This window comes from Xylocopa sonorina, unplaced genomic scaffold, assembly GCF_050948175.1.
Source record: "Xylocopa sonorina isolate GNS202 unplaced genomic scaffold, iyXylSono1_principal scaffold0024, whole genome shotgun sequence".
In the NCBI taxonomy this organism is placed as follows: domain Eukaryota; kingdom Metazoa; phylum Arthropoda; class Insecta; order Hymenoptera; family Apidae; genus Xylocopa; species Xylocopa sonorina.
The window spans coordinates 3,388,677-3,414,000 of record NW_027490095.1 but is presented as its reverse complement, the minus strand read 5'-3'; positions in this window follow the sequence as shown (position 1 = coordinate 3,414,000).

The following is a 25,324-nucleotide window of genomic DNA, read 5'->3' as shown; positions in this document are numbered from 1 at the left end:
TAGACATCTGGAGGCGCGAATTCCTAGGAGGGAAGTGTCGCATTTACATTCTTTTGAAGTGAATACGAGGAATACATGACACTTCGCAATGAATATTATATCTTATCATGAAGCATAGATATGAGATGCGAAATCTCTATTTAAGAAGCATTGGAACTCTATTGCTCCGATACGTAGGCATCGTCAAACACTACTTCCTAGCAATGAAATGTCGCATTTACATTCGATTGAAGTGAATACGAGGAATAAATAACAATTCGCAATGAATATTTTATCTTGTCATGAAACATAGAAATGAGATGCGATATCTTGTTTTAAGAAGCATTAGAACTCTACTCCTTCGGTACGTAGATATTTGGAAGCACTATTTCCTAGCAATGAAGTGTCGTATTTACATTCATTTGAAGTGTAGACGAGGAATACATAACACTTCGCAATGAGTGTTATAGGTTATCATGAAACATAGAAATGTGATGCGATACCGCGTTTCAAGAAGCATTAGAACTCTATTGCTTCGATACGTAGATATCTGCAAACGCTATTTCCTCGCAAGGAAGTGTCCCATTTTCCTACATTTGAAGTGAATACGAGGTATACATAACACTGCACAATGAGTATTATATCTGGTCGTGGAACATAGAAATGAGGTGCGATATCGCAATTTAAGAAGCATTAGAACGCTATTGCATCGATACGTAGACATCTGCAAACGCTATTTCCTAGCAAGGAAGTGTCGCATTTACATTCATTTGTAGTGTATGCGAGGTATACATGACACTTGGCAATGAATACTATATCCTATCATGAAACATAGATATGAGATGCGATATCGCGTTTTAAGTAGCATTAGAACTCTATTGCTACGATACGTAGACATCTGGAAACCCAACTTCCTAGCAGGGAATTGCCGCATTTTCATTCGTTTGAAGTGTGTGCGAGGTATACACTTCGGATCACACTTCGCACTTAATATTATATCTTATTATGATACATAGAAATGAGATGCGATACCGCGTTTCAAGAAGCATTAGAAATCTATTGCTACGATACGTAGATATCTGCCATCGCTATCTAATAGCAAGGAAGTGTCATACTTACATTCTTTTGAAGTGAATACGAGGTATACATGACACTTCGCAATGAATATTATATCTTATCATTAAACATAGGTATGAGATGCGATTTATCCTTTTATGAAGCAATAGTACTCTATTGCTACGATACGTAGATATCTGGAAACGGTATTTCCTAGCAAGGAAGTGTCGCATTTACATTCTTTTGATGTGAATACGAGGTATACATGCCACTTAGCAATGAATATTATATCTTATCATGAAACATAGAAATGAGATGCGATATCGCGTATTGAGATGCATTAGAATTCTAATTCTACGATACGTAGACATCTGCAAACGCTATTTCCTAGCAAGGAAGTGTCGCATTTACAATCTCTTGAAGTGAATACGAGGTATACATGACAATTCGCAATGAATATTATATCCTATCATGAAACATAGAAGTGAGATGCGATATCGCGTTTTAAGAAGCATTAGAACTCTATTGCTTCGATACGTAGACAACTGCAAACGCTACTTCCTAGCAAGGAAGTATCGCACTTACATTCATTTGAAGTGTATACGAGGTATGCATAACTCTTCGCAATGAATATTATATCTTATCATGATACATAGAAATGAGAAGCGGTATCCCGTTTTAAGAAGCATTAGAACTCTATTGCTTCGATACGGAGACATCTGCAAACGCTATTTCCTAGCAAGGAAGTGTCGCATTTACATTCTTTTGAAGTGTATGCTAGGTATACACGACACTTCGCAATGAACATTATATCTTATCATGAAACATAGAAATGAGATGCGTTATCGCGTTTTAAGAAGCATTGGAACACTAATTCTTCGATACGTAGACATTTGCAAACGCTACTGCCTAGCAAGGAAGTGTCGCATTTACATCCATTTGAAGTGTTTGCGAGGTATACATGACACTTCGCAATGAATATTATAGTTTATCATGAAACTTAGAAATGAGATGCGATATCGCGATTTAAATAGCATTAGAACTCTATTGCTACTATACTTAGACATCAGCAAACTCTATTTCCTAGCAAGGAAGTGTCGCATTTACATTCTTTTGAAGTGAATACGAGGTATACATGACACTTCGCAATGAATATTATATCTTATCATGACACAAAGTAGTGAGATGCGATATCGCGATTTAAGGAGCATTAAAACTCTATTGCTTCGATACGTAGACATCTGCAAACGCTATTTCCCAGCAAGGAAGTGTCGCACTTACATTCCTTTGAAGTGAATACGAGGTATACATAACAGTGCACTATGAATATTATATCTTATCATGAAACATAGAAATGAGTGGCGATATCACGATTTAAGAAGCATTAGAACCCTATTGCTTCGATACGGAGACATCTGCAAGCGCTATTTCCTAGAAATGAAGTGTCGCATTTACATTCATTTTTCGTATGGAGGAGGAATACATAACGCTTCTGAATGAATATTATATCTTATCATGAAACGTTGAAATGAGATGCGATATCTCGATTTAAACAGCTTTAGTACTCTATTGCTTCGATACGTAGACATCTGCGAACGCTATTTCCTAGCAAGGAAGTGTCGCATTTACATTTTTTTGATGTGAAACGAGATATACATGACACTCCACAATGAGTATTATATCTAATCATGAAACTTAGAAATGAAATGCGATATCGCGATTTAAATAGCATTAGAACTCTATTGCTACTATACGTAGACATCTGCAAACGCTATTTCCCAGCCAGGAAGTGTCACATTTACATTCCTTTGAAGTGAATACGAGGTATACATAACAGTGCACAATGAATATTATATCTTATCATGAAACATAGAAATGAGCGGCGATATCACGATTTAAGAAGCATTAGAGCCCTATTGCTTCGATACGGAGACATCTGCAAACGCTATTTCCTAGCAAGGCAGTGTCGCATTTACATTCTTTTGATGTGAATACGAGATATACATGTAACTCCACAATGAGTATTATATCTAATCATGAAAATTAGAAATGAGATGCGATATCGCGATTTAAAAAGCTAGAGAACTCTATTGCTACGATACGTAGATATCTGCAGACGCTGTTTCTTAGCAAGGAAGAGTCGCATTTACATTCTTTTGAAATGAATACGAGGAATACGCAACATTCCACAATGAATACTATACCTTATCACTAAACATAGAAATGAAATGCGATATCGCGAGATAAGAAGCATTAGAACTCTATTGCTACGATACGTAGACATCAGAAAACGCTTTTTCCTAGCATGGAAGTGTCGCATTTACATTCATTTGAAGTGTAGACGAGGAATACATAACACATCGTAATGAATATTATATCTCATCATGAGACATAGAAATGAGATGCGATATCGCGTTTTGTGAAGCATTAGAATTCTACTGCTTCGATACGTAGATATCTACAAACGCTACTGTGACGTCAGGCGTGCCGCCTGCCACCCTCTCAGCGCACCACAGCAACCACCCTCACGCGCCTGCACCACCTGCAACACCCAGGCGCAACTCGCCGTCTCTCTCACTCCAGGGGACATACCCTCCGTCTCACTCGCACCCGCAGAGGTGCTCGCCGTCTCTCTCACTCCAAGGGACCTACCCTCCGTCTCACTCGCACCCGCAGATGTGTTCGCCTTCTCCCTCGCTCCAAGGGCAACACATTCTATCTCACTCGCACCGAGGACCTCGTGCGTCATCTCGCTCGCACCAAGGACCATGTGCGCTGTCTCGCTCCCACTCGAGGTGCCATCCACTGTCTCACTCTTACCTGCAGGGAAACTCGCTCTCTCGCTCACTCCAGGGACGTACCAGGTAAATCAACCTCTACGAGATTCTAATTTCATACTTGTATCTCTATAATCATAAGAGCGCTAATTAAATAAGCCGCGACGCGCGAGATCGCGACCGCCTCAGCGGCACGCGCCGCTAACCCCACCACGCAACGCCGAAACCCCACTCGGGCGTCCACATACTCTCACCTACGTTCGCACACGACCGAAGCGCCCCGAGAGTCGAGGAGGTCGCAGACGCATCTTGGGAGACACAGTCAGTCAGTACCGTCAGTACGGTACAGTTCTATCTCGCCTTCGGGCACTTCCAATTCCAAGTCTCTTCCGAGTCGCGCCTTAGGGCCGTCGCGCAGCCTCGATGAGGTTCCTAGTTCTAAAGTCTTTGTCCTAATTCCTAATTCATAGTTAACCTAGTGTTAATATTTAGAAATAATTGTTCCTGTACTCTTTGATTTAGAATATACTTTATTATTTTCCTACCACATCAAGTTCTAGTTCACTCCAACTCCATTTCTAAATTCAATTATATTTTAATACAAATTCTTCCAAGCTTGCAACAACTTGAGTGTTTATAAACTAACTCTTCGCGCCGGGAGGAAGAATTTAATCGATTATCTCGTGCGGAATACGTTGGTGAAACGCCAGAATTCTACGTTCATCGACGGACGGCGACATTCATCGCAGCTCCACCGTCACAACGCCGATTTCAGCCAGCCGTACGCCGACTCCTCCCCCGAAAACGACACTCAACGATCGCCACATCTGAAAGCAGAAGAGGGAAATCAGCAAAAGGTAAGTAAAATCCCTCCTTACACGCGTTCGCGATTGTTTACGGTGCCCGCGTCTTGCCAGAATCGACGAACCCGGTCATACGCGTTTTATACCAGACCAAATTTTCGACTAAAAGGCTTGTTTCATACAGCCTCCTGGGATAGGAATAATTTGTTCGCCAGGACGTGACACTACTTCCTAGCACGGAAGTGTCGCATTTACATTCATTTGATGTGTATGCGAGGTATACATGCCACTTCGCAATGAATACTATATCTTATCATGAAACATAGAAATGAGATGGGATATCGCGATTTAAGAAGCATTAGAACTCTACTGCATCGATACGTAGACATCTGCAAACGCAACGTCCTAGCAAGGAAGTGTCGCATTTACATTCTTTTGAAGTGAGTACGAGACACTTCGCAATGAAAATTATATCTTATCATGAAACATAGAAAGGAGATGCGATATCTCGGTTTAAGAAGCATTGCAACGCTATTGCTTCGATACGTAGACATCTGCAGACGCTATTTCCTAGCAAGGAAGTGTCGCATTTACATTCATTTGAAGTGAATACGAGGTATGCATGACACTTCGCAACGAATATTATATCTTATCATGAATCATGGAAATGAGATGCGATATCGCGATTTAAAAAGCATTAGAACACTATTGCTACGATACGTAGATATCTGCATTCGCTATTTCCTAGCAAGGAAGTGTCGCATTTACATTCTTTTGAAGTGAATACGAGGTATATATGACACTTCGCAATGAATATTATACCTTATCACGAAACATATAAATGAGATGCGATATCTCGTTTTAAGAAGCATTAGAACTCCTTTGCCTCGATACGTAGATATCTGCCAACGCTATTTCCTAGCAAGGAAGAGTCGCATTTACATTCAGTTAAAGTGAATACGAGGTATACATAACACCGCACAATGAATATTATATCTTATAGTGAGACATAGAAATGAGATACCATATCGCGTTTTAAGAGGCATTAGAACGCTATTGCTACGATACGTTGTTATCTGGAAACGCTATTCCGTAGCAAGGAAGTGTCGCAATTACATTCCTTTCAAGTGAATACGAGGTATACATGACACTTCGCAATGAATATTATATCTCATCATTAAACATAGAAATGAGTTGCGATATCTTGTTTTAAGAAGCATTAGAACTCTGCTGCTTCGATACGTAGACATCTGGAAACGTTATTTCCTAGAAAGGAAGTGTCGCATTTTCATTCTTTTGAAGTGAATACAAGGTATACATGACACATCGCAATGAATATTATATCTTATCATGAAACATAGAAATGAGATGCGATATCGCGTTTTAAGAAGCATTAGAACTCTATTGCTTCGATACGTAGACATCTGGAAACGCTTCTTCCTAGCAGGGAAGTGTCGCACTTACATTCATTTGAAGTGAATATTAGGAGTATATAACACTTCGCAATGAATATTATATCTTATCATGAAACGTAGAAATGAGATGCGATTTCGCGCTTTAAGAAGCGTTTGAAATCTATTGCTACGATACGCAGACATCTGCAAACGCTATTTCCTAGCAAGGAAGTGTCGCATTTACATTCTTTTGATGTGAATACGAGGTGTACATCACACACCACAATGAATATTATATCTTACCATGAAACATAGGATTGAGATGCGATATCGCGATTTAAAAAGCATTAGAACCCTATTGCTGCGAAACGTAGATATCTGGGAACGACAGTTAACAGAAAGGAAGTGTCGCATTTACATTCATTTGAAGTGAGTACGAGGAATACATGAAACTTCGCAATGAATATTATATCTTATCATGAAGCATAGAAATGAGATGCGATATCCCGTTTCAAGAAGCATTAGAACTCTATTGCTTCGATACGTAGACGTCTGCAAACGCTATTTCGTAGCAAGGAAGTGTCGCATTTACATTCATTTGAAGTGTATGCGAGGTATACATAACACTTCGCAATGAATATTATATGTTGTCATGAAGCATAGAAATGAGGAGCGATTTCGCGTTTTAAGAAGCATTAGAACTCTATTGCTACGATACGTAAATATCTGCTGACGCTATTTCCTAGCAAGGAAGTGTCGCATTTACATTCTTTTGAAGTGAATACAAGGTATACATAACACTCCACAATGAATATTACAACTTATCATGAAACATAGAAATGAGATGCGATATCGCGTTTCGAGAAGCATTAGAACTCTATTGCTACGATACGTAGACATCTGCAAACGCTATTTACTAGCAAGGAAGTGTCGCATTTACATTCTTCTGAAGAGAATACGAGGTATACATGACACACCGCAATGAATAGTATATCATATCATAAAACATAGAAATGAGATGCGATATGGCGATTCAAGAAGCATTAGATCTCTATTGCTACGATACGTAGATATCTGCTGACGCTATTTCCTAGCAAGGAAGTGTCGCATTTACATTCCTTTGAAGTGAATACAAGGTATACATAACACTCCACAATGAATATTATATCTTATCATGAAGCATATAACTGAGAAGCGGTATCGCGTTTTAAGAAGCATTAGAACTCTATTGCTTCGATACGTAAACATCTGCAGTCGCTATTACCTAGGAAGGAAGTGTCGCATTTACAATCTGTTGAAGTGAATACGAGGTATACATAACACTCCAGAATGAATATTATATCTTGTCATGAAACATAGAAATGAGATGCGATATGGCGATTTAAGAAGTATTAGAACTCTGTTGCTTCGATACGTAGACAACTGCCATCGCTATTTCCTATCAAGGAAGTGTCGCATTTACATTAATTTGAAGTGTATGCGAGGTATACAAGAAACTTCGGAATGAATATTACATCTTATCATGATTCATAGAAATGAGATGCGATATCGCGTTTTAATAAGCATTAGAACTCTATTGCCACGATACGTAGACATCTGCAGACGATATTTCGTAACAAGGAAGTGTCGCATTTACATTCTTTTGAAGTGTATACGAGGTATACATAACACCGCAATGAATATTATATCTTATCATGAAACATAGAACTGAGATGCGATATCGCGATTTAAGAAGCATTATAACTCTATTGTTTCGATACTTAGACATCTGGAAACGCTATTTCCTAGCAAGGAAGTGTCGCATTTACATTCATTTGAAGCGAATACGAGGTATACATTACACTTGGCAATTAATATTATATCTTATCCTAAAACACAAATGAGGTGCGATATCGCGTTTCTAGAAGCATTAGAACTCTATTGCTTCGATACGTAGACATCTGCCAACGCTATTTCCTAGCAAGGAAGTGTCGCATTTACATTCATTTGAAGTGAATACGAAGCATACATAACACTCCATAATGAATATTACATCTTATCACGAAACATAGAAATGAGATGTCATATCGAGTTTGAAGAAGCATTACAACTCTATTGCTTCAGTACGTAGACATCTGGAAACGCTATTTCCTAGAAAGGAAGTGCCGCATTCACATCCATTTGAAGTGTAGACGAGGAATACATAGCATTTCGCAATGAATATTATATCTTATCACGGAACATGCAAATCATACGCGATATCGCGATTTAAGAAGCACTAGAACTCTATTGCTTCGATACGTAGATATCTGGAAACGCGATTTCCAAGAAAGGAAGTGTCGCATTTACATTCAATTGAAGTGTAGACGTGGAGTACGTAACACTTCGCAATGAATATTATACCTTATCACAAAACATAGAAATGAGATGCGATATCGCGTTTCAAGAAGCATTAGAACTCTATTTCTTCTATGCGTAGACATCTGCAAACGCTATTACCTAGCATGGAAGTGTCGCATTTACATTCAATTGAAGTGTAGACGAGGAATACATAATACTTCGTAATGAATATTATATCTTATCATGAAACATAGAAATCAGATGCGATATCGCGATTTAAGATGCATTAGAACTCTATTGCTTCGATACGTAGACAACTGAAAACGCTACTTCCTAGCAAGGAAATGACGCATTTACATTCTTTTGAAGTAAATACGAGGTATACATAACAGTGCACTATGTATATTATATCTTATCATGAAACATAGAAATGAGATGCGATATTGCGATTTAAGAAGCATTAGAACTCTATTGCTTCGATACGTAGACTTCTGCAAACGCTATTTCCTCGCACGGAAGTGTCGCATTTGCATTCATTTGAAGAGCATGCGAGGTATACATGACACTTCCTAATTAATATTATATCTTATCATGAAACATAGACGTGAGATGCGATATCGCGATTTAAGAAGTATTAGAACTCTATTGCTTAGATACGTAGACATCTGCAAACGCTATTCCCTAGCAGGGAAGTGTCGCATTTACATTCATTTGAAGTGTAGACGAGATATACATAACACTGCACAATGAATATTATATCTTATCATGAAACATAGAAATGAGATGCGATTTCGCGTTTCAGGAAGCATTAGAACTCTATTTCTTCGATGCGTAGATATCTGGAAACGCTGTCTCCCAGCATGGAAGTGTCGCATTTACATTCAATTGAAGTGTAGACGAGGAATACATAACACTTCGTAATGAATATTATGTCTTATCATGAAACATAGAAGTGTGATGCGATATCGCCTATTAAGAAGCACTAGAACCCTATTGCTACGATGCGTAGACATCTGCAAGCGATATTTTGTAGCAAGGAAGTGTCGCATTTACATTCTTCTGAAGTGAATACGAGGTATACATGACACTTCACAATGAATATTATATCTTATCACGAAACATAGAATTGAGATGCGATATCGCGTATTAAGAAGCATTTGAACTCTATTGCTTCGATACATAGGCATTTGGAAACGCTATTTCCTAGAGAGGAAGTGTCGCATTTACATTCATTTGAAGTGTATGCGAGGTGTAAGTGACACTCCGCAATGAATATTATATCTTATCATGAAACATAGAAATGAGATGGGATATCGCGTTTCAAGCAGCATTAGAACTCTACTGTTTCGATACGTAGACATCTGCAAACGCTATTTTCTAGTAAGGAAGTGTCGCATTTACTTTCTTCTGAAGTGTGTGCGAGGTATAAGTGACACTTCGCAATGCATATTATATCTTATCATGAAACATAGAAGTGAGATGCGATATCGCGTTTTAAGACGCATTAGAAATCTATTGCTACGATAGGTAGACATCTGCAGACGCTACTTCCTAGCTACGAAGTGTCGCATTTACATTCTTTTGAAGTGAATACGAGGTATACATAACACTCCACAATGAATACTATATCCTATCATGAAACATAGAAATGAGATGCGATATCGCGTTTTGAGAAGCATTAGAACTCCACTGCTATAATACGTAGACATCTGCAAACGCCATTTTTTTAGCAAGGAAGGGACGCATTTACATTCATTTGAAGTGTAGACGAGATAGACATACCACTACACAATGAATATTATATCTTATCATAAAACGTAGAATTGAGGTGCGATATCGCGATTCAAGAAGCATTGGAACTCTGTTGCTTCGATACGTATACATCTGCCATCGCTATTTCCTATCAAGGAAGTGTAGCATTTACATTCATTTGAAGCGTATGCGAGGTATACAAGACTCTCCGCACTGAATATTATATTTTATCATGAAACATAGAAATGAGGGGCGATATCGCGTTTTACGAAGCATTAGAACACTATTGCTACGATACGTAAACATCTGTGAACGCTATTTCCTAGCAAGGAAATGTCGCATTTACATTCTTTTGAGGTAAATGCGATGTATACATAACATTGCACAATGAATATTATATCTTATCAGGAAACATAGAAATGAGATGCGATATGGCGATTTAAGAAGCATTAGAATACTATTGCTTCGATACACATACATCTGCAAACGCTATTTCCTAGCAAGGAAGTGTCGCATTTACATTTTTGAAGGGAATTCGAGGTATACATAACACTGCGCAATGAATTTTATATGTTATCATGAAGCATATAAATGAGAAGCGGTTTCGCGTTTTAAGAAGCATTAGAACTCTATTGCTACGATACGTAGATATCTGCTGACGATATTTCCTAGCAAGGAAGTGTCGCATTTACATTCTTTTGAAGTGAATACAAGGTATACATAACACTGCACAATGAATATTATATCATACTGTGAAACATAGAAATGAGGGGCTATATCACGTTTTAAGAAGCATTATAACAATATTGCTACGATACGTTGACATCTGCGAAAGCTACTTCCTAGCAAGGAAGTGACGCATTTACATTCATTTGATGTGTAGACGAGATATACATAACACTGCACAATGAATATTGTATCTTATCATGAAACATAGAAATGAGATGTGATATCGCAATATAAGGAGCACTAGCAATCTATTGCTTCGATACGTAGATGTCTCAAAACGCTACTTCCTAGCAAGGAATTGTCGCATTTACTTTCTTCTGAGGTGAATAGGAGGTATACATAACACTCCACAATGAATAATATATCTTATTACGAAACATAGAAATGAGATGCGGTGTCGCGTTTTAAGAAGCATTAAAACACTATTGCTTCGATACGTAGACATCTGGAAACGCAATTTCCTAGAAAGGAAGTGTCGCTTTTACTTTCATTTGAAGTGCAGACGAGGAATACATAACACTTCGCAATGAATATTATATCTTATCATGAAACATAGAAATGAGATGCGATATCTCGATTTGAGAAGCATTAGGTTTCTATTGCTACGACACGTAGACATCTGTAAACGCTATTTCCTAGCAAGGAAGTGTCGCACTTACATTCTTTTGAAGTGAATATGGTGTATATATGACACTTCGCTATGAATTTTATATCTTATCAGGAAACATAGAAATGACTTGCGATATTGCGTTTTGAGAAGCATTAGAATTCTATTGCTACGACAGGTAGACATCTGCAAACGCTATATCCTAGCAAGGAAGTGTCGCATTTACATTCATTTGAAATGTATGCGAGGTATACATAACACTTCGCAATGAATATTATATGTTATCATGAAACATAGAAATGAGATGCGATATATCGTTTTATGAATCATTATGACACGCTTGCTACGATACGTAGACATCTGCAAACGCTATTTCATAGCAGGGAAGAGTAGCATTTACATTCCTCTGAAGTGAATACAAGGTATACATGAATCTTCGCAATGAATATTATATCTTATCATGAAACATAGATATGAGATGCGATATCCCATTTCAAGGAGCATTAGAACTCTATTGCTACGATACGTAGACGTCTGCAAACGCTATTTCCTAGCAAGGAAGTGTCGCATTTACATTCATTTGAAGTGTATGCGATGTATACGTGACACTTCACAATAAATATTATATCTTATCACGAAACATAGAAATGAGATGCGATATCGCGTTTTGACATGCAATAGAAACCTAATGCTACGATACGCAGAAATCTGCAAACGCTATTTCCTAGCAAGGAAGTGTCGCATTTACATTCTTCTGAAGTGAACACAAGGTATACATGACACTTCGCAATTAATATTATATCTTATCATGAAACATAGAAATGTAATGCGATATCGCGTTTTGAGATGCAACTGAAATCTAATGCTACGATACGCAGAAATCTGCAAACGCTATTTCCTAGCAAGGAAGTGTCGCATTTACATTCTTCTGAAGTGAATACAAGGTATACATGACACTTCGCAATTAATATTTTATCTTACCATGAAACATAGTAATGAGATTTGGTATCGCGTTTTGAGAAGCATTAGAGCTCTATTGTTACTATACGTAGACTTCTGCAAACGCTATTTCCTAGCAAGGAAGTGTCGCATTTGCATTCATTTGAAGTGTATGCGAGGTATACGTGATACTTCGCAATGAATAATATATCGTACCATGAAACATAGGAATGAGATGCGGTATCTCGTTCTAAGAAGCATTAGAACACGTTTGCTTGGATACGTAGACATCTGCAAACGCTATTTCCTAGCAAGGAAGTGTCGCATTTACATTCTTCTGAAGTGAATACAAGGTATACATGACACTTCGCAATTAATATTTTATCTTACCATGAAACATAGTAATGAGATTTGATATCGCGTTTTGAGAAGCATTAGAACTCTATTGTTACTATACGTAGACATCTGCAAACGCTATTTCCTAGCAAGGAAGTGTCGCATTTACATTCATTTGAAGCGTATGCGATGTATACGTGACACTTCGCAATAAATATTATATCTTATCATGAAACATAGAAATGTAATGCGATATCGCGTTTTGATATGCAACAGAAATCTAATGCTACGATACGCAGAAATCTGCAAACGCTATTTCCTAGCAAGGAAGTGTCGCATTTACATTCATTTGAAGTGAAAACGAGGAATACATGAAACTTCGCAATGAGTATTATATCTCATCATGAAACACAGTAATGAGATTCGATATCCCGTTTCAAGAAGCATTAGAACTCTATTACTACGATACGTAGAAATCTGCAAACGCTATTTCCTAGGAAGGAAGAGTCGCATTTATATTCTTTTGAAGTGAATGCTAGTTATACATAACATTGCAGAATGAATATTATATATTATCATGAAACATAGAAATGAGATGGGATATCGCGATATAAGATGCATTAGAACTTTATTGCTTCGATACGTAGACATCTGCAAACGCTATTTCCTAGCAAGGACATGTCGCATTTACATTCTTCTGAAGTGTATGCGAGGTATAAGTGATTCTTCGCAATGAATACTATATCCTATCATGAAACATAGAAACGAGATGTGACATCCCGTTTCAAGAAGCATTAGAACTCTATTGCTTCGATACGTAGACATCAGCAATCGCTATTTCCTAGCAAGGAAGTGTCGCATTTACATTCATCCCAAGTGTATGCGAGATATACGTGATACTTCGCAATGAATAATATATCTTACCATGAAACATAGGAATGGGATGCGATATCTCGTTTTAAGAAGCATTAGAATTCTTTTGCTTCGATACGTACACATCTGCAAACGCTATTTCCTAGCAAGGAAGTGTCGCATTTACATTCTTCTGAACTGTATGCGAGGTATAAGTGATTCTTCGCAATGAATACTATATCCTATCATGAAACATAGAAACGAGATGTGACATCCCGTTTCAAGAAGCATTAGAATTCTATTGCTTCGATACGTAGACATTAGCAATCGCTATTTCCTAGCAAGGAAGTGTCGCATTTACATTGATTTGAGGTGAATACGAGGAATACATGAAACTTCGCAATGAACATTATATCTTATCATGAAACATAGAAATGAGATGCGATATCGCGTTTTGGGATGCAATAGAAATCTAATGCTACGATACGCAGAAATCTGCAAACGCTATTTCCTAGCAAGGAAGTGTCGCATTTACATTCTTTTGAGGTGAATACGAGGTATAAATAACACTCCACAATGAATATTATATCTTATCGTGAAACATAGAAATGAGATGTGATACCGCGATTTAAGAAGCATTAGAACTCCATTGCTACTATACGTTGACATCTGCAAACGCTACTTGCTAGCAAGGAAGTGTCGCATTTACACTCTTTTGGAAGTAATGCGAGGTATACATGACACTTCGCAATCAATATTATATCTTATCATGAAACATAGAAATGAGATGCGATATCGCGTTTTAAGAAGCCTTAGAACTCAATTGCTACGATACGTAGATATCTGCAAAAGCTATTTCCTAGCAAGGAAGTGTCGCATTTACATTCTTTTGATGTGAATACTAGGTATACATAACACTCCAGAATGAATGTTATACCTTATCATGAAACATAGAAATGAGATGCGATATCGCGTTTTAAGAAGCATTAGAACTCTATTGCTCTGATACGTAGACATCAGCAAAAGCCATTTCCTAACAAGGAATTGTCGCATTTTCATTCTTTTGTAGTGAATACGATGTATACATGACACTTCGCAATGAATATTATATCTTATCCTGAAACATAGGAATGTGATGCGATATCGCGGTTTAAGAAGCATTAGAATTCTATTGCTACGATACGTAGACATCTGAAAACGCTATTTCCTAGCAAGGAAGTGTGGTATTTACAATCTTTTTAAGTGCAGACGAGGTATACATAACACATCGCAATGAATACTATATCTAATCATGAAACATAGAAATGAGATGCGATATCGCGTTTTACGAAGCATGACAGCTCTATTCTTTCAATACTTATTCATCTGGAAACACTATTTCTTAGTAAGGAAGTGTGGCATTTACATTCTCTTGAAGTGTGGACGAGGTATACACAACAATTCGCAATGAATATTATATCTTGTCATTAAACATAGAAATGAGATGCGATATCGCATTATAAGATGCATTAGAGCTCTACTGCTTCAATACGTAGACATCTGGAAACGCTATATCCTAGTAAGGAAGTGAGGCATTTACATTATTTTGAAGTGTAGACGAGGTATTTATTACAGTTCGCAATAAATATTATATCTTACCATGAAACATGGAATTCAGATGCGATATCGCGATTTAAGAAGCATTGGAACTCTATTGCTTCGATACGTAGACATCTGGAAACGCATCTCCTAGCAAGGAAGTTTGGCATTTACATTCTTTTGATGTGTAGAGGAGGTATACATAACACTTCGCAATGAATATAATATCATATCACGAAACATAGAAGTGAGATGCGATATCGCGTTTTAAGGAGCACTACATCTCTTTTGCTTCGATACGTAGACATTTGGAAACGCTATTCCCTAGCAGGGAAGTGTCGCATTTACATTCATTTGAAGTGTAGACGAGATATACATAACACTGCACAATGAATATTATATCTTATCATGAAACATAGAAATGAGATGCGATTTCGCGTTTCAGGAAGCATTAGAACTCTATTTCTTCGATGCGTAGACATCTGGAAACGCTGTCTCCCAGCATGGAAGTGTCGCATTTACATTCAATTGAAGTGTAGACGAGGAATACATAACACTTCGTAATGAATATTATGTCTTATCATGAAACATAGAAGTGTGATGCGATATCGCCTATTAAGAAGCACTAGAACCCTATTGCTACGATGCGTAGACATCTGCAAGCGATATTTTGTAGCAAGGAAGTGTCGCATTTACATTCTTCTGAAGTGAATACGAGGTATACATGACACTTCACAATGAATATTATATCTTATCACGAAACATAGAAATGAGATGGGATATCGCGTTTCAAGCAGCATTAGAACTCTATTTCTTCGATGCGTAGACATCTGGAAACGCTGTCTCCCAGCATGGAAGTGTCGCATTTAGATTCATTTGAAGTGTATGCGAGGTAAACATGACAATTCGCAACGAATATTATATCTTATCATGAAACATAGAAATGAAATGCCGTTTCGCGTTTTAAGAAGCATTATAACAATATTGCTACGATACGTAGACATCTGCGAAAGCTATTTCCTAGCAAGGAAGTGTCGCATTTACATTCATTTGAAGTGTATGCGAGGTATACGTGACACTTGCCAATAAATATTATATCTTATCATGAAACATAGAAATAAGATGCGAAATGGCGTTCTGAGAAGCATTAGAAGCCTAATGCTACGATACGTAGACATTTGCAAACGCTATTTCCTAGCAAGGAAGTGTCGCATTTACATTCCTTTGAGGTGAATACGAGGAATACAATACACTCCACAATGAATACTATATATATTTCATCGTGAAATATAGAAATGAGGGCGATATCGCGTTTTAAGAAGCATTAGAACACTATTGCTACGATACGTAGACATCTGCGGACGCTATTTCCTTGCAAGGAAGTGTCGCATTTACATTCTTTTGAAGTGTATGCGCGGTATACATAACACTTCGCAATGAATATTATATCTTATCATGAAACATAGAAACGAGATGCGATATCTCGTTTTGAGAAGCATTGGAACCCGATTACTTCGATACATAGACATCTGCAAACGCTATTTCCTAGCAAGGAAGTGTCGCATTTACATTCTTTTGAAGTGAATTCGAGATATACATGACACTTCGCAATGGATATTATCTATTATCACGAAACTTAAAAATGAGATGCGACATCTTGTCTCTCGAAGCTTTAGAACTGTATTGTTTCGATACGTAGACATCTGGAAACGCTATTTCCTAGCAATGAAGTGTCGCATTTACATTCACTTGAAGTGTATGCGTGGTATAAGTGGCACTTCGCAATGAATATTATATCTTATCATGAAACATAGGAATGTGATGCGATATCGCGATTTAAGAAGCCTTAGAACTTAATTGCTACAATACGTAGGCATCTGAAAACGCTATTTGCTAGTAAGGAAGTGTCGCGTTTACATTCATTTGAAGTGTAGACGAGGAATACATAACACTTCGTAATGGACATTATATCTTATCATGAAACATAGAAATGAGATGCGATATCGCCTTTTAAGAAGCTTTAGAACTCTATTGCTTCGATACGTAGACACCTGCAAACGCTATTTCCTAGCAAGGAAGTGTCGCATTTACATTCATTTGAAGTGTATGCGAGGTATACATAACACTTCGTAATGGACATTATATCTTATCATGAAACAAAGAAATGAGATGCGATATCGCCTTTTAAGAAGCTTTAGAACTCTATTGCTTCGATACGTAGACACCTAGAAACGTAATTTCCTAGAAAGGAGGTGTCGCATTTACATTCATTTGGCGTATGGAGGAGGAATACATAACGCTTCGCAATGAATATTATATCTTATCATGAAACATAGAAATGGGATGCGATATCTCCATTGAAGAAGCATTAGAAATCTATTGCTTCAATTCGTAGACATCTGCAAACGCTACTACCTTGCGAGGAATTGTCGCATTTACATTCATTTGAAGTGTAGAGGAGGAATACATAACACTCCGCAAAGAGTATTATATCTTATCATGAAACATAGAAATGTGATGCGATATCGCGTTTTGAAAAGCATTGGAACTCTATTGGTACGAGACGTAGACATCTGCAAACGCTATTTCCTAGCAAGGAAGTGTCGCATTTACATTCTTTTGAAGTGAATACGAGGTATACATAACACTCCACAATGAATATTATATCTTATCATGAAGCATATAAGTGAGGAGCGGTTTCGCAATTTAAGAAGCATTAGAACACTATTGCTACGATACGTAGGCATCTGCAGACGCTAATTCCTAGCAAGGAAATATCGCATTTTCAATCTTTAGAAGTGAATACGAGGTATACATAACACTCCAGAACGAATATTATATCTTATCATGAAACATATAAATGAGATACGATATTGCGATTTAAGAAGCAAGAGAATTCTAATGCTTCGATACGTAGACATCTGCAAACGCTATTTTCTAGCAAGGAAGTGTCACATTTACATTTATTTGAAGTGTTTGCGAGGTATACGTGACACTTGGCAATGAATATTATGTCTTATCAAGAGACATAGAAATGAGATGCGAAATCTCGTTTTGAGAAGCATTGGAACCCGATTACTTCGATACTTAGACATCGGCCAACGCTATTTCCTAGCAACGAAGTGTCGCATTTAGATTCATTTGAAGTGTATGCGAGGTAAACATGACAATTCGCAACGAATATTATATGTTATCATGAAACATAGAAATGAAATGCCGTATCGCATTTTGAGAAGCATTAGAACACTATTGCTACGATACGTAGACATCTGCAAACGCTGTTTCCTAGCGTGGAGGTGTCGCATTTACATTCTTTTGAGGTGAATACGAGGTATACATAACACTCCACATTGAATATTATATCATATTGTGAAACATAGAAATGAGGGTCTATATCGCGTTTTAAGAAGCATTATAACAATATTGCTACGATACGTAGACATCTGCGAAAGCTATTTCCTAGCAAGGAAGTGTCGCATTTACATTCATTTGAAGTGTATGCGAGGTATACGTGACACTTGCCAATAAATATTATATCTTATCATGAAACATAGAAATAAGATGCGAAATGGCGTTCTGAGAAGCATTAGAAGCCTAATGCTACGATACGTAGACATTTGCAAACGCTATTTCCTGGCAAGGAAGTGTCGCATTTACATTCCTATGATATGAATACGAGGTACACATGACACTTCGCAAAGAATATTATATCTTATCATGAAACATAGAAACGAGATGCGATATCTCGTTTTGAGAAGCATTGGAACCCGATTACTTCGATACATAGACATCTGCAAACGCTATTTCCTAGCAAGGAAGTGTCGCATTTACATTCTTTTGAAGTGAATTCGAGGTATACATGACACTTCGCAATGGATATTATCTATTATCACGAAACTTAAAAATGAGATGCGACATCTTGTTTCACGAAGCTTTAGAACTGTATTGTTTCGATACGTAGACATCTGGAAACGCTATTTCCTAGCAATGAAGTGTCGCATTTACATTCATTTGAAGTGTATGCGTGGTATAAGTGGCACTTCGCAATGAATATTATATCCTATCATGAAACCTAGAAATGTGATGCGCTATCGCGTTTTAAGAAGCATTAGGACTCTATTGTTTCGTTGCGTAGACATCTGGAAACGCTATTTCCTAGTAAGGAAGTGTCGCATTTACATTCATTTGAAGTGTAGACGAGGAATACATAACACTTCGTAATGGACATTATATCTTATCATGAAACATAGAAATGAGATGCGATATGGCGATTTAAGAAGCATTAGAATACTATTGCTTCGATACACATACATCTGCAAACGCTATTTCCTAGCAAGGAAGTGTCGCATTTACATTTTTGAAGTGAATACGAGGTATACATAACACTGCGCAATGAATATTATATCTTATCATGAAGCATATAAATGAGAAGCGGTTTCGCGTTTTAAGAAGCATTAGAACTCTATTGCTACGATACGTAGATATCTGCTGACGATATTTCCTAGCAAGGAAGTGTCGCATTTACATTCTTTTGAAGTGAATACAAGGTATACATAACACTGCACAATGAATATTATATCATATTGTGAAACATAGAAATGAGGGGCTATATAACGTTTTAAGAAGCATTATAACAATATTGCTACGATACGTAGACATCTGCGAAAGCTACTTCCTAGCAAGGAAGTGACGCATTTACATTCATTTGATGTGTAGACGAGATATACATAACACTGCACAATGAATATTGTATCTCATCATGAAACATAGAAATGAGATGTGATATCGCAATATAAGGAGCACTAGCAATCTATTGCTTCGATACGTAGATGTCTCAAAACGCTACTTCCTAGCAAGGAATTGTCGCATATACTTTCTTCTGAGGTGAATAGGAGGTATACATAGCACACCACAATGAATAATATATCTTATTACGAAACATAGAAATGAGATGCGGTGTCGCGTTTTAAGAAGCATTAAAACACTATTGCTTCGATACGTAGACATCTGGAAACGCAATTTCCTAGAAAGGAAGTGTCGCTTTTACTTTCATTTGAAGTGCAGACGAGGAATACATAACACTTCGCAATGAATATTATATCTTATCATGAAACATAGAAATGAGATGCGATATCTCGATTTGAGAAGCATTAAGTTTCTATTGCTACGACACGTAGACATCTGTAAACGCTATTTCCTAGCAAGGAAGTGTCGCACTTACATTCTTTTGAAGTGAATATGGTGTATATATGACACTTCGCTATGAATTTTATATCTTATCAGGAAACATAGAAATGACTTGCGATATTGCGTTTTGAGAAGCATTAGAATTCTATTGCTACGACAGGTAGACATCTGCAAACGCTATTTCCTAGCAAGGAAGTGTCGCATTTACATTCATTTGAAATGTATGCGAGGTATACATAACACTTCGCAATGAATATTATATGTTATCATGAAACATAGAAATGAGATGCGATATATCGTTTTATGAATCATCATGACACGCTTGCTACGATACGTAGACATCTGCAAACGCTATTTCATAGCAGGGAAGAGTAGCATTTACATTCCTCTGAAGTGAATACAAGGTATACATGAATCTTCGCAATGAATATTATATCTTATCATGAAACATAGATATGAGATGCGATATCCCATTTCAAGGAGCATTAGAACTCTATTGCTACGATACGTAGACGTCTGCAAACGCTATTTCCTAGCAAGGAAGTGTCGCATTTACATTCATTTGAAGTGTATGCGATGTATACGTGACACTTCACAATAAATATTATATCTTATCACGAAACATAGAAATGAGATGCGATATCGCGTTTTGACATGCAATAGAAACCTAATGCTACGATACGCAGAAATCTGCAAACGCTATTTCCTAGCAAGGAAGTGTCGCATTTACATTCTTCTGAAGTGAATACAAGGTATACATGACACTTCGCAATTAATATTATATCTTATCATGAAACATAGAAATGTAATGCGATATCGCGTTTTGAGATGCAACTGAAATCTAATGCTACGATACGCAGAAATCTGGAAACGCTATTTCCTAGCAAGGAAGTGTCGCATTTACATTCTTCTGAAGTGAATACAAGGTATACATGACACTTCGCAATTAATATTTTATCTTACCATGAAACATAGTAATGAGATTTGGTATCGCGATTTGAGAAGCATTAGAACTCTATTGTTACTATACGTAGACTTCTGCAAACGCTATTTCCTAGCAAGGAAGTGTCGCATTTACATTCATTTGAAGTGTATGCGAGGTATACGTGATACTTCGCATTGAATAATATATCGTACCATGAAACATAGGAATGAGATGCGGTATCTCGTTCTAAGAAGCATTAGAACACCTTTGCTTGGATACGTAGACATCTGCAAACGCTATTTCCTAGCAAGGAAGTGTCGCATTTACATTCTTCTGAAGTGAATACAAGGTATACATGACACTTCGCAATTAATATTTTATCTTACCATGAAACATAGTAATGAGATTTGATATCGCGTTTTGAGAAGCATTAGAACTCTATTGTTACTATACGTAGACATCTGCAAACGCTATTTCCTAGCAAGGAAGTGTCGCATTTACATTCATTTGAAGTGTATGCGAGGTATGCGTGATACTTCGCAATGAATAATATATCGTACCATGAAACATAGGAATGAGATGCGGTATCTCGTTCTGAGAAGCATTAGAACACTTTTGCATCGATACGTAGACATCTGCAAACGATATTTCCTAGCAAGGAAGTGTCGCATTTACATTCATTTGAAGCGTATGCGATGTATACGTGACACTTCGCAATAAATATTATATCTTATCATGAAACATAGAAATGAAATGCGATATCGCGTATTGAGATGCAATAGAAATTTAATGCTACGATACGCAGAAATCTGCAAACGCTATTTCCTAGCAAGGAAGTGTCGCATTTACATTCTTTTGAGGTAAATACGAGGTATACATAACACTACTCCACAATGAATATTATATCTTGTCGTGAAACATAGATCTGAGATTCGATCTTGCGATATAAGAAGCATAAGAACTCTATTGCTACGATACGTATACATCTGCAAACGCTATTTCCTAGCAAGGAAGTGTCGCATTTACATTCTTCTGAAGTGAATACAAGGTTTACATGACACTTCGCAATTTATATTATATATTATCATGAAACATAGAAATGAGATGCGATATCCCGGTTCAAGAAGCATTAGAACTCTATTGCTTCGATACGTAGACATCTGCAATCGCTACGTCCTAGCAAGGAACTGTCGCATTTACATTCATTTGAAGTGTATGCGAGGTATACATAACACTTCGCAATGAATATTTTATCTTATCGTGAAACATAGATGTGAGATGCGATATCGCGTTTTGAGATGCAATAGAAATATAATGCTACGATACGCAGAAATCTGCAAACGCTATTTCCTAGGAAGGAAGTGTCGCATTAACATTCTTTTGAAGTGTATGCGAGGTATACATAACACTTCGCAATGAATATTATATGTTGTCACGAAACATAGAAATGAGATGCGATATCTCGTTTTAAGAAGCATCATAACACGCTTGCTACGATACGTAGACATCTGCAAACTCTATTTCCTAGCAAGGAAGTGTCGCATTTACATTCATTTGAAGTGAATACGAGGAATACATGAAACTCCGCAATGAATATTATATCTTATCATGAAACATAGAAATGTTATGTGATATCGCGTTTTAAGAAGCATTAGAACTCTTTTGCTGCGATACGTAGACATCTGCAAACGCTATTTCCTAGCAGGGAAGAGTCGCATTTACATTCCACTGAAGTGAATGCAAGGTATACATGAAACTTCGCAATGAATATTATATCTTATCATGAAACATAGAAATGTGGTGTGATATCGCGTTTCAAGAAGCATTAGAACTCCATTGCTTCGATACGTAGACATTTGCAATCGCTATTTCCCAGCAAGGAAGTGTTGCATTTACATTCATTTGAAGTGTATGCGAGGTATACATAACACTTCGCAATGAATATTATATCTTATCGTGAAACATAGATATGAGATGCGATCTCGCGATATAAGGAGCATTAGAACTCTATTGCTACGATACGTAGACATCTGCAAACGCTATTTCCTAGCAAGGAAGTGTCGCATTTACATTCATTTGAAATGTATGCGAGGTATACATAACACTTCGCAATGAATATTATATGTTATCATGAAACATAGAAATGAGATGCGATATATCGTTTTATGAATCATTATGACTCGCTTGCTACGATACGTAGACATCTGCAAACGCTATTTCCTAGCAGGGAAGAGTAGCATCTACATTCCTCTGAAGGGAATACAAGGTATACATGAATCTTCGCAATGAATATTATATCTTATCATGAAACATAGATATGAGATGCGATATCCCATTTCAAGGAGCATTACAACTCTATTGCTTCGATACGTAGACGTCTGCAAACGCTATTTCCTAACAAGGAAGTGTCGCATTTACATTCATTGGAGTGTATGCGATGTATACGTGACACTTCACAATAAATATTATATCTTATCATGAAACATAGAAATGAGATGCGATATCTCGTTTTAAGAAGCATTATAACACGCTTGCTACGATACGTAGACATCTGCAAACTCTATTTCCTAGCAAGGAAGTGTCGCATTTACATTCATTTGAAGTGAATACGAGGAATACATGAAACTTCGCAATGAATATAATTTCTTATCATGAAGCATAGAAATGAGATGCGATATTCCGTTTCAAGAAGCATTAGAAATCTATTGCTTCGATACGTAGACGTCTGCAAACGCTATTTCCTAGCAAGGCAGTGTCGCATTTACATTCATTTGAAGTGTATGCGATGTATACGTGACACTTCACAATAAATATTATATCTTATCATGAAACATAGAAATGAGATGCGATATCGCGTTTTGGGATGCAATAGAAATCTAATGCTACGATACGCAGAAATCTGCCAACGCTATTTCCTAGCAAGGGAGTGTCGCATTTACATTCTTCTGAAGTGAATACAAGGTATACATGACACTTCGCAATTAATATTTTATCTTACCATGAAACATAGTAATGAGATTTGATATCGCGTTTTGAGATGCATTAGAACTCTATTGTTACTATACGTAGACATCTGCGAACGCTATTTCCTAGCATGGAAGTGTCGCATTTACATTCTTTTGAAGCGAATACGAGGTATAATTAACACTCCACAATGAATATTATATCTTATCATGAAACCAAGAAATGAGAATCGATATCGCGTTTTAAGAAGCATTAGAACCCTATTGCTACGATACGTAGACATCTGCAAACGTTATTTCCTAGCAAGGAAGTGTCGCATTTACATTCATTTGAAGTGTATGCGAGGTATACATGACACTTCGCAATGAATAATATATCTTATAATGAAACATAGAAATGAAATGCGATATCGCGTTTTAAGAAGCATTAGAACCCTACTGCTTTGATACGTAGACATCTGTAAACGCTATTTTCAAGCAAGGAAGTGTCGTATTTACATTCTTCTGAAGAGAATCCGAAGTATACATGACATTCCGCAATGAATATTATATCTTATCATAAAACATAGAAATGAGATGGGATATCTCGTTTTAAGAAGCATTAGAACTCTGTTGCTTCGATACGTAGACATCTGCCGTGGCTATTTCCTAGCAAGGAAGTGTCTCATTTACATTCGTTTGAAGTGTATGCGAGGTATACATGATACTTCGCAATGAATATTATATCTTGTAGTGAAACATAGAAATGAAATGCGATATCGCGTTTTAAGAACATTAGAACACTATTGCTACGATACGTAGACATCTGCAGACGCTATTTCGTAACAAGGAAGTGTCGCATTTACATTCAATTGAAGGGTAGACGAGATATACATAACACTGCATAATGAATATTATATCTTATAATGAAACGTAGAAGTGAGATACAATATCGCTTTTTAAGAAGCATTAGAACTCTGTTGCTTCGCTACGTAGACGTCTGCCATCGCTATTTCCTAGCAAGGAAGTGTCGCATTTACATTCTATTGAGGTGAATACGAGGTATACATAACACTGCACAGTGAATATTATATCTAATCATAAAACACAGAAATGAGATGCGATATCTCGTTTTAAGAAGCATTAGTA